A 14,262-nucleotide genomic window follows, 5' to 3' on the forward strand; every position below is an offset into this window, starting at 1 on the left:
AATTGAAAGTGGCATTATCAAGGCGGTCGGCTTCCCTCCAGCAATCCAGTGCCATGAGCTGATGATCGAGTGTGCCCGCCATTACGACCCACAGTCAAGATCGATCATGTCCAAGGAAGGAAACACTGTAGCTTATCTTTCAGAGGAGGCTATAAGTGAAGCTCTTCATCTACCAGAACATAAAGATATGATTTACAAAAGTTTGGAAGGAGCCAGATCCATGTACGAAGATGATCCAGACACTTGCTTGAGCATCATCAACAAGAATTGGTTACTCAAAAGTCGTCCTCGCTTGAGCAAGATTCCCAACACACCACATAGGATCGACTTCCAGGAGAAGTACAGAGATTTGATAACCTTACTCAATCGAGTTAGAGGGGCTCCTCAAGCCTTCTATTTTGAGAAGTGGATGTTCTTCTTCATCCAAGTGATAGTTCAAGGAAAATGAACAATTCATTGGGCTAGAATTATTAGCCATTGCTTGGACGTGCAGTTGAGAAGACTGAAGGCTACTAAATCCTTCCACATGAGCTCATACATCATGTATGCCTTGATCAGGAGTTTTGAATATGCAGGACTACCTCACAGAGGAGTGATTGGAAGAGGACCTGGAGAAGTCAGAGTTTGTGATTCTTATGTTCATTTGCATCATCCACCAGGAAGCAACTACAAGTTAGTCAATGATACCTTCACGATGAACATCACCAGGACACTGCAAGGCGGGATTCACAATCGGATATCTCAAGAGGCACAAGAGCTTGTAAAGAGGTATGGTGCTTGGTTTATCCAATTCCAGAAGTTTACATATATTAGAGTTCATGGGTGTCCTTCACCTCCATATATGTTGCCAAGATACCCGACAAATTGGATAGTATTACTTGAGGTGACTAGGTAGTTAGCAGCTTATGCAAAGGCATTCAGACACATGCATGGAAATGGAATTCCTGTACCTATCATACTAGGAAATTCAGTAGAGGTATGTCCCAATGCTCCAGCTTTAGATGATGCAGAAAGAGAGTTGGCCTTATATTCATTTTCATTCTTTTCATTAAGGGAGAATTTTGATCCTTATGGGTATATAGAGGAGACAGTTGGTAGAAAGTACAAGCATGAATGTCAGGTAGAGGACTTTTGGATGAATCTCTCAGATGATTTAGAAGTGAAAAGAAAGATGCATTCCAGATTGCCTTTGGATTTCATCAAGAAATGCAAAGTTTACAGAGTGGCCGATCAAGCTCAGGACAGTTGCAGGCTCCTCCAGTCATCTTTTGATAGAAATGACAAGGCAGTAAAGATAGATTGGAACGAACCTGAGATTGTGGACTTAAAAACTTTGATGGCTCCAATTTTGTCCTGTACTCGCAGATGGGTTGATGTGCAACATCAAAAGTTGAGAGAGCAAAATATATCTATGACTTTTACTTTGGAGGAAAGATCAACAGAAGGAGGAGCAAGCGCAAGTGAAGGTCATCCTCATCCTAGAAGCACAAGCGAAGGCAATCCTCATCCTAGAAGCGTAAGTGAAGGCAATCCTCATCCTAGAGGTGCGAAGAGGAAGGAAAGACCTGAGAAAAGAGAACCTTCCAAGAAGAAGCAAGAGGCCAATCGAGATCGCTCATCCGACACATCTTCTCGACAAGAGAAGAGGACACTTGAAGTGGAAGAATCTATGGAATCAATGGTCCAGAATGATAAGCATGAAGAAGGACAGGCATCTCAACGTTCATCAAGTCAATCTCCTCAGGTCAATGAGCTACATGAAGACAAGAATGAAGATGAAGCAACATCTCCTCTCCGGAAAGAAGAGCCATTGCCTAAAGAAATACAAGTTAGAGAGACAAGGTCCACTATTCCAGATTGGTTGAAGGAGAGACTAACAAGGGTGATTGTGATCGAAGACGAAGATAATGTGATTGATTTAGATAGCCTTGTTGGAAATTCTCAGGGAGTAGCAGAAAGGAAGAAGGCCACCAAAATGTCCAAGATGATCAGAGATGAGACAGGGTCCATGAAGTTGCAGATAGCTACACCGGCAGTGGACAAGTACGAGGGTGAAATCCTTGCAGAAGAATATGATGTAGAAACCGTTGAGCTTGGTCCACTCACCACTGAGCAGGCAATGGATGAGGCAACTGATTCATTTGAGGCACTTAAAGATAAACTTAAGGAAGAAAGGGTCAAGGTCATCTTTTGCAAAGATGAGAATGTTATTACAGATGAGCAAAGAGATCAAATGTTTGCTACTATGCTCCTAATTGAGAAAATCAAGGAACTTGAACCTGGATGGGACGCAGCTCTTCTCAAGGCCTTTGATCAGATTATTCACTTGGAGGAACGAATGAGGAATCTTCCCAAGATTCCTATGGCTGAGATTGAAGGAATCGTGTCTAGATTCATTGCATATGCTAAAAAGGAGCATTGGAAAGGGAATAAGGTTCTAGAAGAGAGGTTGGTATAGATGACGTGGCACCTTAATTGTCATTGGTCTATGTTTCCTAGATTTTTGTGCCAAATTAAATATTTGGCTATGCATTTAATATTGTTCAATAAAAGAGGAACTTTTGTAATAAAACCCTAATTAGGGTTTAGGTGTCAGAATCTCAGTCGTTGATCTTCTTTTGATCTAGGCCATTCATTGTAATTGAGGATGCTATACATACCATCATTCACTTTCATTTTGTAATTAGAAAATAGAGAGCAATACGAAATAGTTAGAAGTTTAGAGCTTTTGGAGAGAAGAAAGTATTTTGTAGCAAGATTGAGTTTTGAAGAAAGAATTTCAAGCAATTGTTGTCTATTTTGGCTTTGAGATCAATAAAATATTGAAGTTATGGTGTTTTATTGCAATTCTTGTGGCTATCTTCATGGTTGTTTGTTTTTTTGAATCATTCTCAATCGAAGTAGTATTTAAGTTTGAAGGACTAAGTGTTGGGCTTGATCTTTGGTGAGATTCACGTTCCAAACCACTAGCTTCTTACTGATTGTAGGAACGCCTTATGTGGTCAACTAGAGAGACTTGAATTACTTAAACCTTCAATCGTCATTGAGCTTTGGATATGTGCCTTTGTGGTAGTGTCTATGATCCTTGATGAATTGAAAAATCATTTGTTACCCTAGAAGATCGCATCAATTTCAGTTGGGTTGTTATTTCATGGCAATATTGAAATTGGTAGAATCTTGCCAAGTCGAGCCTACATTGGGTCATTCTTAGGATTAGATTAGAATTTACCCCTTGCAAACTCTACCTTTTGATCTTTTTGAGAACTTGTTAGTTTAGAGAAATCTTGTTCCTACAGCTCGGAGGACGTAAGGCCCTTTGATGAAACAACATTCACAACGACCACTGGTGCTTATCCACACGTAGAGACCCTACATAAAAGAACATTGGAGTCACCTTGATTGATCCTTTTTTGCGACATCTTCAGCAATTAGAGGCTTTATTCAAGAGAGGATAAGGTACCCTTGGGTATTTTATTTTGTGTATGATTGTGTACAAAATACACGTCAACACTACACATGGAGCATCAAATCATGATATTGGTTCAATATAGATTTTCTTTGTATTGATGATCATCTGATGGATCATTATATACAGGAACATATTGAATTTAGGCAACACTATCATTAGGAACATTCAAAGAAAAATTAGGTGGAGAAGCCCCCAGAAAGTTACTACCAGACTGTTGTTGTAGAACAACAACAAGAGAAGAATCGTCAGGAGAAACAGATGTAGGAGCCAAGGGGGCGAAAGAGTCCATTGCAACAGTAACATCAACAAAGACTTCATCAACAATAAGGGGCACCTCATCTCGAGAGGAGACATCATCCTCCAGAGAGGATTTGATAGATGTAGACTTAGAAGCATTAACTGTCAAGTGATCTTCAATAGCATACTTCCATCAAGTAACAACACCTCTGTGGTGGGAGAGAACAATCCGAAGCTAATTGACCTGTTAAGAAGCAACTTCGTCAGTGAAAGGGGAGGCCCTCATAATCCAACGATTGAGTCCATGGCCTATCCCCAACCATTAGAACCACATCCCTAAGGAGGGGTAGAGATATGTCAATATCATTTAATATATGGGAAAAGTTGAATGACCCATGGAAATCATAGCATTATCCACCTTCAAGATGTTGCCAATGGAGTTATCAATAGCCTTGAAACAAGAAGGCTCCCAAAAATGGAGGGGAAGATTAAGAAGGCGAACCCAGACCAGATGAACACTAAGAGGTTAAGTAAAGGGGTTGAAGGAACTTGTCCATGACTTAATATATATATATATAGAGAGAGAGAGAGAGAGAGAGATCCCCAAGCTCACAACTTACCCAAAATCAAGTCGCGATCACGAGTAGAAGTAAAGGAAGCAATAAAAAAGCCTTTAGCATAAGGAAAAAGCTCAATGCCATGAGCAACTAAAGGTTTCCAAGAATCACTCATCCAACGATGAAGGTCCAAAAGAAAGGGCCAAAACCCAGTAAATTTGCAAACCAAAGCACAATGTTGGTAAAACTCAACATTTTTCACAACCTCCTGGCCACAGACCACAAGAGGGGAAGTCTTGGCACAAGGAAGAGAATGAATTCCCTTGTAGAGATTAGCATCAACTCTGGCCTTGTGGGCAAAGCTACACCCAGGAGCAAAGGAATGAGGTTATACATGTATGGATTTTATATGAATTCCCTTGTTATAAATGTATGAACTTTATAATATGCTTTCTTACATGTTTTAGTGATTTATAACATTGCTCGGGTACCAATTTAGGAACTTATATAACATATTTTCAAATCAAACATTTATACAATAAACACACACATAACATTCATAAACCTATATAACATAACATTTATTCAAAAAAAATTGATCCACATTTAAAATATACAACTCAATTTTTAAAATTCATAAACATTGTTAAAAAATTCAATTTATCTAAGAAATAAAATTAAAATTGATCCACTTTAAAAAATATATACAAAATTGATCCAATTCATTAGTATTCAATTATAATGCTTGTAGAGACAATTAGGTTCAAGATATATATTCTTGTAGGAGACCTATGCAATAAAAAATGAGTCAAGTAGATTAGATTTAATTGAATACACAAAAAAAATTCAAAATAGCACCATGTACATTTACTAATAATAGAAATTAATTAAACATTCAACAATTGATGCTTACCACATCATGGGAATTTTTGAATTAATTTTTCACAAACTCGTTAACACCACCTACAAAAAAAGACTAGGATCTACCTGCAACAAAAATTAGTTAGATATTAAAATAGGATACATCTAAAGAGGATGGCTTAAGGGGATCTAGAATTAGGACATGGCTTAAGGGCATATATCTAATTAGAATAGATATAAAAGTACAAAATGACAGTAGATAAATTTTAACATGTATTTAAATTTATACAAAACTATATATCCTGTGATGTAGGGGAAATTAGGGTTTCACCAATTAAGATAATAAAACCACTAATATTGCCATATTAAGCATTACATTAAAAGAGGGGGTTAAATTCAATAGATCTCCCCATAATTCAATTTGGAAAAAGGGCTAAAACACTAATTAATTTTACCTATTTGTTGTCTCCTCCTTTTGAGTTGAAGTTGTATTTGTATTGTAAGGTTTAGGGTAAAGTAATGGTAGTTAAAGCAAATAACATGTAACAAAGAGCTATATGCATCGGTTAGAGCCACAAATAGATATCCAAGAAGAGAAAAGGATCAAAACTAGTTGCTAAAATTTCAAGCTAAATTATCAATACCATGGTGTTGAGTTGCTCTGGTCCTATAACTCTTGGATAGGCAAGTGGAATCTTTTCATATCAAGGAAACACACTAGATCCATTGTCGGAAGAATGAGTGAATTCCTTGGGATCATGGTGGTAGGTCACCTTGGTCCTTTGCTTCTCGCTCATTCAAAATCTAAACCTATTTATTGTCATTGATTATGTCAAAATATTCGATCATAGCTCCTGAATCAATTTACCACACAAAAAGAGAGAAAAAAGGGTTGTGGATAAGGGTTTTTGTTGGGCCAAACCCCAATTCTTGAAATTGAAATGATTATTGTAAAGGAAATAGAATTGAATTGCAACAAGATGCCTTCCTTTTGAGTGAAAGACTAGATTTGATTGCATGCTTGTAATTAAAGTGTATACCTTGATGAAGCTTGTTTGAATCCTCAGAAATATTTTAGGATGTAATGTAGAATGTCTTTTGGTAGCTTTCATTGCATCAAATGATGTTGGCACATCATCAAGAATGAACCAATATATTCCTTATAAAGGATTTTGGGAGATATCAAGTATGTACATACACATGTATACATCTTTTGTTTACTTATTTTCATTGTCAAATTCTTTAAAATATTAAGTTTAGTATTAAATTAAATATCCAACATTTACATATATGTTTTCAAGGTGTGCATAGAAGAATAATGCATGGATTCAAGAGGGTAGAGAAGACAAGATCTTTGCATTTTGTCATAACAACAAATAATTGCACATGGACATTGAACACTACCGATTACTTATGTTTTTGTTGTGACTACATTTTGGAAAACTATGAAAAATGTAGCAACCAAGATCTTTAAAATGCCAGTGAATGGAAATTGGTGCCACTGGTTGTTACTAACACATATGCTGAAGATGAGGATGAAAGCTTTGAAGACATTCCTTTAATTTTTAGTGATTATGAATATATTTTAGGATTTATTAAAATATGTACGTGCATGTATAAATTTATATACCTCATGCATGCTTATACCTTGTTTAGATATAATTTATTTAATACTTGAATTTTTTGAATGTAATTTTTTTTGTGCAAGAGATGTTTTTGCACTCATAGTAGAGGCTAGAAATATAAAATGTGTTAATTATTATTTATTGCTTTGCAGAAAAGAGAGGAAGAAGTTAAGAACCTAATTATTTAATTTGAAGTATTAAATCTAACTTGATTAAATATATTTTTGTATTAAATCTACCAAATAAATCTATATATAAGAGATCTAGAATCTATAAACTTTCATGGACCCACATCTATGTATATAATTTCTATAAACATACATATAGTGCTTGAACATGTAATCATGAGCTCACAATTTACACATACACAAATTTGTTTTTGATTAAGGAAAAATAGGTTTTAAAGGACCCGAAACCCTTTACAAGGCAGGTTTTGGAAGGACTTGCAACTCGAACGGAAAGATAAATTTGAAAGTCCACTCAAAGAAACAGGACACAAATGAGACACAACATGGCCAAACCAAGGATGGGGTACAACACAAAAAGGACCCCCAACAAGAACCAGCGAGCTGCAAGAGACCAGCAACCCCAACCCAACCAGGACGGATCAAGAGTTTGACCTACCCTTATGGGATCGAAGGGTCATATCAAAAGAGGACTGAGACGATTTAGATTTTTTACTTTTAACAGTAATCCATCCCTCCTCAACCCTAGCAGCAGCATTTTGCCAAGAGGATGGATCCAGAATAGAGGACCTCCCATCACCAGGAGGAATAGAGCTAGCTTCCGAAGAGGTAGGGACAACATAAATCAAAGGATCAGACAAAGATCCAACATCAATCTGGGAAGCGGGAAGGTCATCCACCAAGGAAGAAGATCCAGCAATCTTCAGACGATCATTTGGGATGCCACCGCAAGCATCCCCACACCCCTGAGCACCAGAAACAGAGGCAGCAACCAGAGGCTCGGCCTAAGGATCCTACGCAGCCACCTGGGAAAAGCTTTTCTTTTTAATAAAGTAGTGCTCAGAGGAGGCACCTTTCCACCAAGAAGCAAATTTCTTTTTCTTCTTATCTGATTCACACCGTGCAACAACATGTCCAATTTGGAAGCACTTTTGACATTTAAAGGGGATACCCTCAAAGTCAAGCGGTTGGACCCAAGATCCCAAAGAAGATTCAATTTCTATCTCAGCTGGAAGCCCTTTATAAGCATCAATGTTAACTAATATCCGAGCATAAGTAGAATGATAAATTTGGTAAGAGTCCTTATCAATCATTACGAATTCGCCTAAAGCCTCCCCCACCTCCTCTAGCAGAGAGTCCGTCCATAGATGAAGGGGAAGGTTAGGGAGCCTAACCCAGATAGGAATCTCATTAAAAGAATCAGTAGAAGGATTAAAACCCAAGAACCAGGGTTTAACCATCAAAACAAATTTCCCCTCCCAGCTGAAAGGATTTGTAAATAAAATTTTTGATCTATCCTCTTCATATTCAAATTTAGCAATGAAAAAGCCCTTGGCTGAAGGAAAAATGTTAACTGAACCTTTTAAAATCGGTTCCCAGCTTTGGGAAATCCAAGTGTGCAGTTGAGGAAGGCTTGGCCAAAAGCCCCGAAACTTGCAAATCAGACCATGAGACTCAAACACAGAGGAGTTGTGGATGATCTCCTGATCAGTATCATCAGACACCCGGAAAGCCAATGGTTTGCAAACAGGAACAGTCAGAGGCCCCAAACCGCAGGCAGCCCGATCTGAACTAGAGGGCGCTGAATGCATCGTATCACTACCCTCCGTATTAGTAACAGGAGTCTTGGGATTGCAAGGAGCAGCCACATGAGCCTCCTTTAGCAACATGGCAACATGGGAGCCCCCAGGAATCGGAGCAGACCCAACACCCACCCTTGAAGAGGGCAAGGCTCACAAGGAAGAACTCGCAGAAGAAACCCTCGGACCGTTGGCTTTGGCCTGAACAGAGACCTCCACATTGCCCCCCTTCGCAGCTCCCACAACATCCTTCACCGAGCTCACCACAGCAACAACAGGAGGCAAGACGGGAGTCGGCCTTAGGGCTGCGGCGGCAGTAGCGACATTCGGCCTTAGGGCTGCGGCTCCAGGCGACATAGCGGTTATAGTACATACACAAATTTGTTATATATATATATATATATATATATATGGAGTGGCATATTTATGTATATATCTTGATTTGTGTCAAATATGCAAACATGTAGATCTATAAATGTATACATGTATCATCATCATAAAGGTATCATCAAACATGTAATCAAGTACTAAATGTATCAATAAACATAAATGTCTATATCAAACAAACATAAATGTGGAAATGTCTATAAATATCTAAAAATGCGGATCACACAAATGTATCATCAAACATAAATGTATCATTAAAAATGTGGAAATTTCTATAAATGTCTAGAAAGGTGGGTCACACAAATGTAGGTCTAAGTGGTAGAGTGATCATGTCAATTGTGAGTCAATAGACCCTCTGAGTGAGTATCTTGATCTAATGGGTGCACTAAGCCCTGAAAAATAGTATGCCACAAAAATATTGTGTGTGTGTGTGTGTGAAATCAAGTAAGTGTTAAATGATATAGTATTCAAACAATGTATGTATGTATGTATGCACATATAGATATAAATTCACATGTCCACTGATCGCATCAATTGAGTCTCACTATGCGCATGCTATGATCTTAGGCTAGGAGTAACATTAGCAAATTGCATAAGTGTATATATATATATATATATATATATATATATATATATATATATATATATATATATATATATATATATATATATATATATATATATATATAACCATCATGTTCAACATAGCAGTTGTTGCAACATCTACATCTGTGTCTATGACCCTATGTAGCAATGAGGAGTGAAGGGAACAATGTAGGCGACTAGGCAACGATGTGGAGTCTAAACCTAGAAGCATGTCCACTTAACTAGAGGTCCTCATCCTTTGTAGTTGCTCCTTAAATGAATCTAGGTGTTCGGATGCATCAATATGCTCACCACCCTATAAAGGATCTATGCCCTATATGTCCACCTCTTCAACAACTGAGTGATTTGTAGGTGTTTCATCCTGTGCACTAGTGTTTCTAGGGTGATGATAATGCTTAGAATGTCATGCCCCTTGATTCAATCATGTATGAACATAAGATCTCATCACCTCTAGACTAATCTCATGTGAAGTAATGTGAAGATGGGATGATACGGAATCATAAGTGTACAAAAAGTCCCGAACCAAACAATGAGACATATACTATCTCCTATCAAAACAACTACATTTGCCAGCAAAGTGACACTTGCAATAGAATAAGGATCATTTAAACTAGATGCATCACATGTAGAGGATCTAGATCATGGATGACTAATCATATAGCCACCCACACGATTAGATGATATCCTAGTAGTAGCAGTTGTGATATCTCCAACATCGTCAATTGCTTCCTTATGGGAAATAATGGCAACCTCATCTTCTATGGAGGTCAGGGCTCGGGAGATAGCAGGCATCCTTTGACCAACAAAGGCCTTGTAATCCAGAACCACTCAATTAGCTCTACAATAACAAACTTTATCTACTACCCTACCATGATCGCGACCACAATAGTCTGGTATGTCATAGTAGTTGACCTTGAGGCCCAAATTAGCCTTACTGTATAACCGTTGTGCAAAATATAATGAGATTTGGTCATTATTGGGACAACAACCATGCGCCACTAAAAAACAAGGATAAATTAATGATGCCATTTTTAGATCTACACATCTCATGACCTGATACCCCTTCACCTTAGCTTTACCATCATAGTAATGAAAGCATTCTCTTTTGATCGTTTCCTTACATTTCTCTAAATAGAAACAAATGAAACATTTCCAGTAGCATCTCACCTCATTTGGGCAAGAATAGAGTCTATAGCCTTAGGTGTATAGGCACATGCCCAACCTAACATCTCTAAGGTGCATTAAGCTCTTTAAAATAGTCTACAAGTACTCTTATACACTCCCTAAGATCTGTCTGGGTTAGCTAGACTAGCCTTCAATTTTTTTGATCTCTATATTAGTGTGAGCAGCTAGGCAACCTACACCACCTAGTGCTATAGGATCAACCATAGGTACACTGCCTAAAGGATTAGCCATGTAGGCGCACCTAAAGGATAAATTAGGTTCTTTCATTACATTAAAGAATCTTAAACCATAAATTAAATTTAGATTCTAACAAAACTACAAGTATGCATACATGTGAAAAGAATACATAACAAGACATTTAAATTATATATATATGTATATATATACATTTGACAAATTTATTTTCAAATTTACATGTGCCCACATGTACATGATATTAATTTACTTTTCACATTCATACATAATTCAACATGCATGTACATACATACACAAAATATTTGACAATAATTTGTTCAATAATTTATAATTTTCACAAATTCATTTAAAATTGACATATATTTATATATATGTAATAAAATTTGAAATGAACATTACATGGTTAAAGAGGTTCAAAAAAGTTCACCTAGTGAGAATAGTCATGCAAGAGGTACTTTCATCAAATGTACAAACTAACGCTATGTAGTTACTGAAGAAGGTATAGCATTGGTTAGTAGGTTATTGGAGAGAGAGAGAGAGAGAGAGAGAGAGAGAGAGAGAGAGAGAGAGAGAGAGCCTAAGTTTATGATCTAGAGAGCTTTAAAAGAATTTAAAGTCGGAGAGAGAGAACCTAAAGAGAGAGAGATCCTTAAAAAGACTTAAGGGAAGATAGAGAGAGAGGGGGGGTGATCTCATAGGTCTAGAGAGAGAGAGAGGACTTTAAAAACACTTTAAGTTTCAAGAGAGAATGAGACAAGACCTATATATATATATATATATATATAGATAGATAGATAGATAGATAGATAGATAGATAGATAGATAGAGAGAGAGAGAGAGAGAGAGAGAGAGAGACTTTAAGTTGAGAGAGAAAGAGAGATGATCTAAAGAAGTTTGTAGAGAGATCTTTTAAAGGACATAATGGGAGATAGAGAGAGAAGGATCTTACAGAGACTCTAGAGAGAGAGAGCTTTAAAAAGAAGTTTATGATCTAGAGAGAAAGCTTTGAAAAGACTTTATGTTGAGAGAGAAAAAGAGAGAACCTAGAGAGAGAGAGAGAGAGAGAGAGAGAGAGAGAGAGAGAGAGAGAGAGAGAGAGTAATTTGATCTAGAGAGAGAGTGCTTAAGTTTAATTAAGATGCAAAAATGTGACCTACAAGTACCTAGAATTTGAACATTATCTCTAGTACATGTAATAGGTTGTTATGAAATTTTAATCTTAAATCCATGAATTTTACTCCTAAACTCATCAAGGCAATGCATTTTATAGTTTCAAGTTGGGGTGTGTAATTTTGAATATATTATAGTTTGAAGTGCATTAAACAAGTTACATACAGTCAATTTGGTTTCACAATCGAGGTTTTAAAATTCTAAATGATCCAACATAGGTTTCTAAGTGAATATAACTAGGGTTTCTATATGTACCTAGGATGTCTATGTCATATATACCTAAGATTTCATTCTAATTAACAAAAGATGAATTTAAGAATGCAATATTTACCGAAATGAAAGAGAATTGAAACCAGAAACAACTTTAAAAAAATGAAGAACATACATGTAATTTACTACAAGAAAGAAATAATTCTGTAACATACATGCAATTTACTATAAGAAAGTAAGGATTTTGTGCACCTGGTATACGTCTAGTTGAAGTGGTGGTTGGTCAAGAGCTTGCATGAGCTTCCTCTCTCCAAAATTACCTTCTCAGTTCATTCTAATCTCCATCTATCTTGGCACTACTCAAATGAAAATGACAAATTACAATTTAACTGTCATTTCATTTTTTATACAACTTCAAAAAACAATTCATTTAAAAAGGGTTCGATCAAAGGAACCCTTTGATCAAACCCTATTTATATTAAAAAATGGTTCCACATGGGGGATCAATTGAAGGTATCAATGGGAATACCTTCGATCGAAACACCCCCATTCATTCGAAGCCATATGTGTTCGTACGAAAGTGTAAAATATTCTTCGTTCGAACATGTATGTTTGAACAAAGGTGTTTCTTAAAACCTTTTTGGCCAACACCAATTTTTGTTCATGGGTGAAAGTGTAACGCACTATTGTGGTATCACCCATAGAGCATTCTTCTAGCCAAACGTTAAATTTTTTTTCCTATATATCATATCTCCTCATTCTGCAAACAATTCAAAAGCAACATAAACCTGAACAAGAGTGCCAAGGCCAAGGTGAGCACATCCTAGTCATAGTCATCATTCTACAAATCCACAAAATTATACTACCATCGTTACCATCAACACCTCATATTGAATGTAGACATCAGACACCAAGAAGATGGACATCCACAACCCAAAGCAACTGCAATTAGTAATAACTATCCACTCATATTTTACCAAAACATATCTAACATTCAAATACAAATTGTAAATTGACAACAAATGACAACATTACCAACACTCTCCTCATTAACATCAACAACAATACAACAACTACACATTATCGGACATCAAATTGACAACAAGAACAACACATATTGTCAACACATATTACATAATTGAATTATTCTTAGCATATCACAACAATGCAAAACTCCTAGACATCAACTTTACACTTGAAAACAAAAATTAGGGACCTAAACTAAACTATCTGCATGCCTGAACTTGAATCTCTAAAGCAAAGACAAGACATTTTCGTTTTAATAGTTGTTACATTGGCTAGTTCCCTCTTCTCTTAGTACAGGCCACACTTCACATTTCTCGTATATAATAGACGTTCCTGACCTTCAATTATCATAGGCAACCAATCAAGCCAATCCAATAAAGAGAAGTATCTCGGCAATCAATGCCAATGTTAATGACATAAACTTCTCCTTTTAGTATCCATGCGTGTGTTCCTGCAGGTCATTGCATGCATATATCCATGTGCAATTTTGTGTGTGCAAGTGCATGTGAATATAAAAATTTCCTTATATTCAAAGGCAGTCTCATTAACTGAGATAATATTGGCAAAACCCATAAATGTTACGGTAAAAACATCACAGGAATGTCCTAACACAAAATTTGCATACAATTTATGTGAAAGCAGTAATGATATATTTTTTGATTTAGAAGATGCATAGGTACAAGTCACTATATTCTTAACCAATTTATTATACGTAAATATTCATCTTATTAGAAGACTTATTAAATGTGCATCAGAATAAAAAGATAAATTTGTTGGTGATAATTGTTTATGTAGATTCAAGATCATGACCTCGGCATTCTCTTAACCTCACTTTCCTGCACAGAAAATATATTTTTTCTTCACGTTGGCCACCTAAACATAATTTTAGATCTCTTCAAAATATCAAAAATAAAATCATAATAGTGTGTTGGCCACTGTAAAAGGACTGTCGATTTCCGCAACACCTTA

The sequence above is a fragment of the Cryptomeria japonica genome, chromosome 11, assembly GCF_030272615.1.
Source record: "Cryptomeria japonica chromosome 11, Sugi_1.0, whole genome shotgun sequence".
Classification (NCBI taxonomy): domain Eukaryota; kingdom Viridiplantae; phylum Streptophyta; class Pinopsida; order Cupressales; family Cupressaceae; genus Cryptomeria; species Cryptomeria japonica.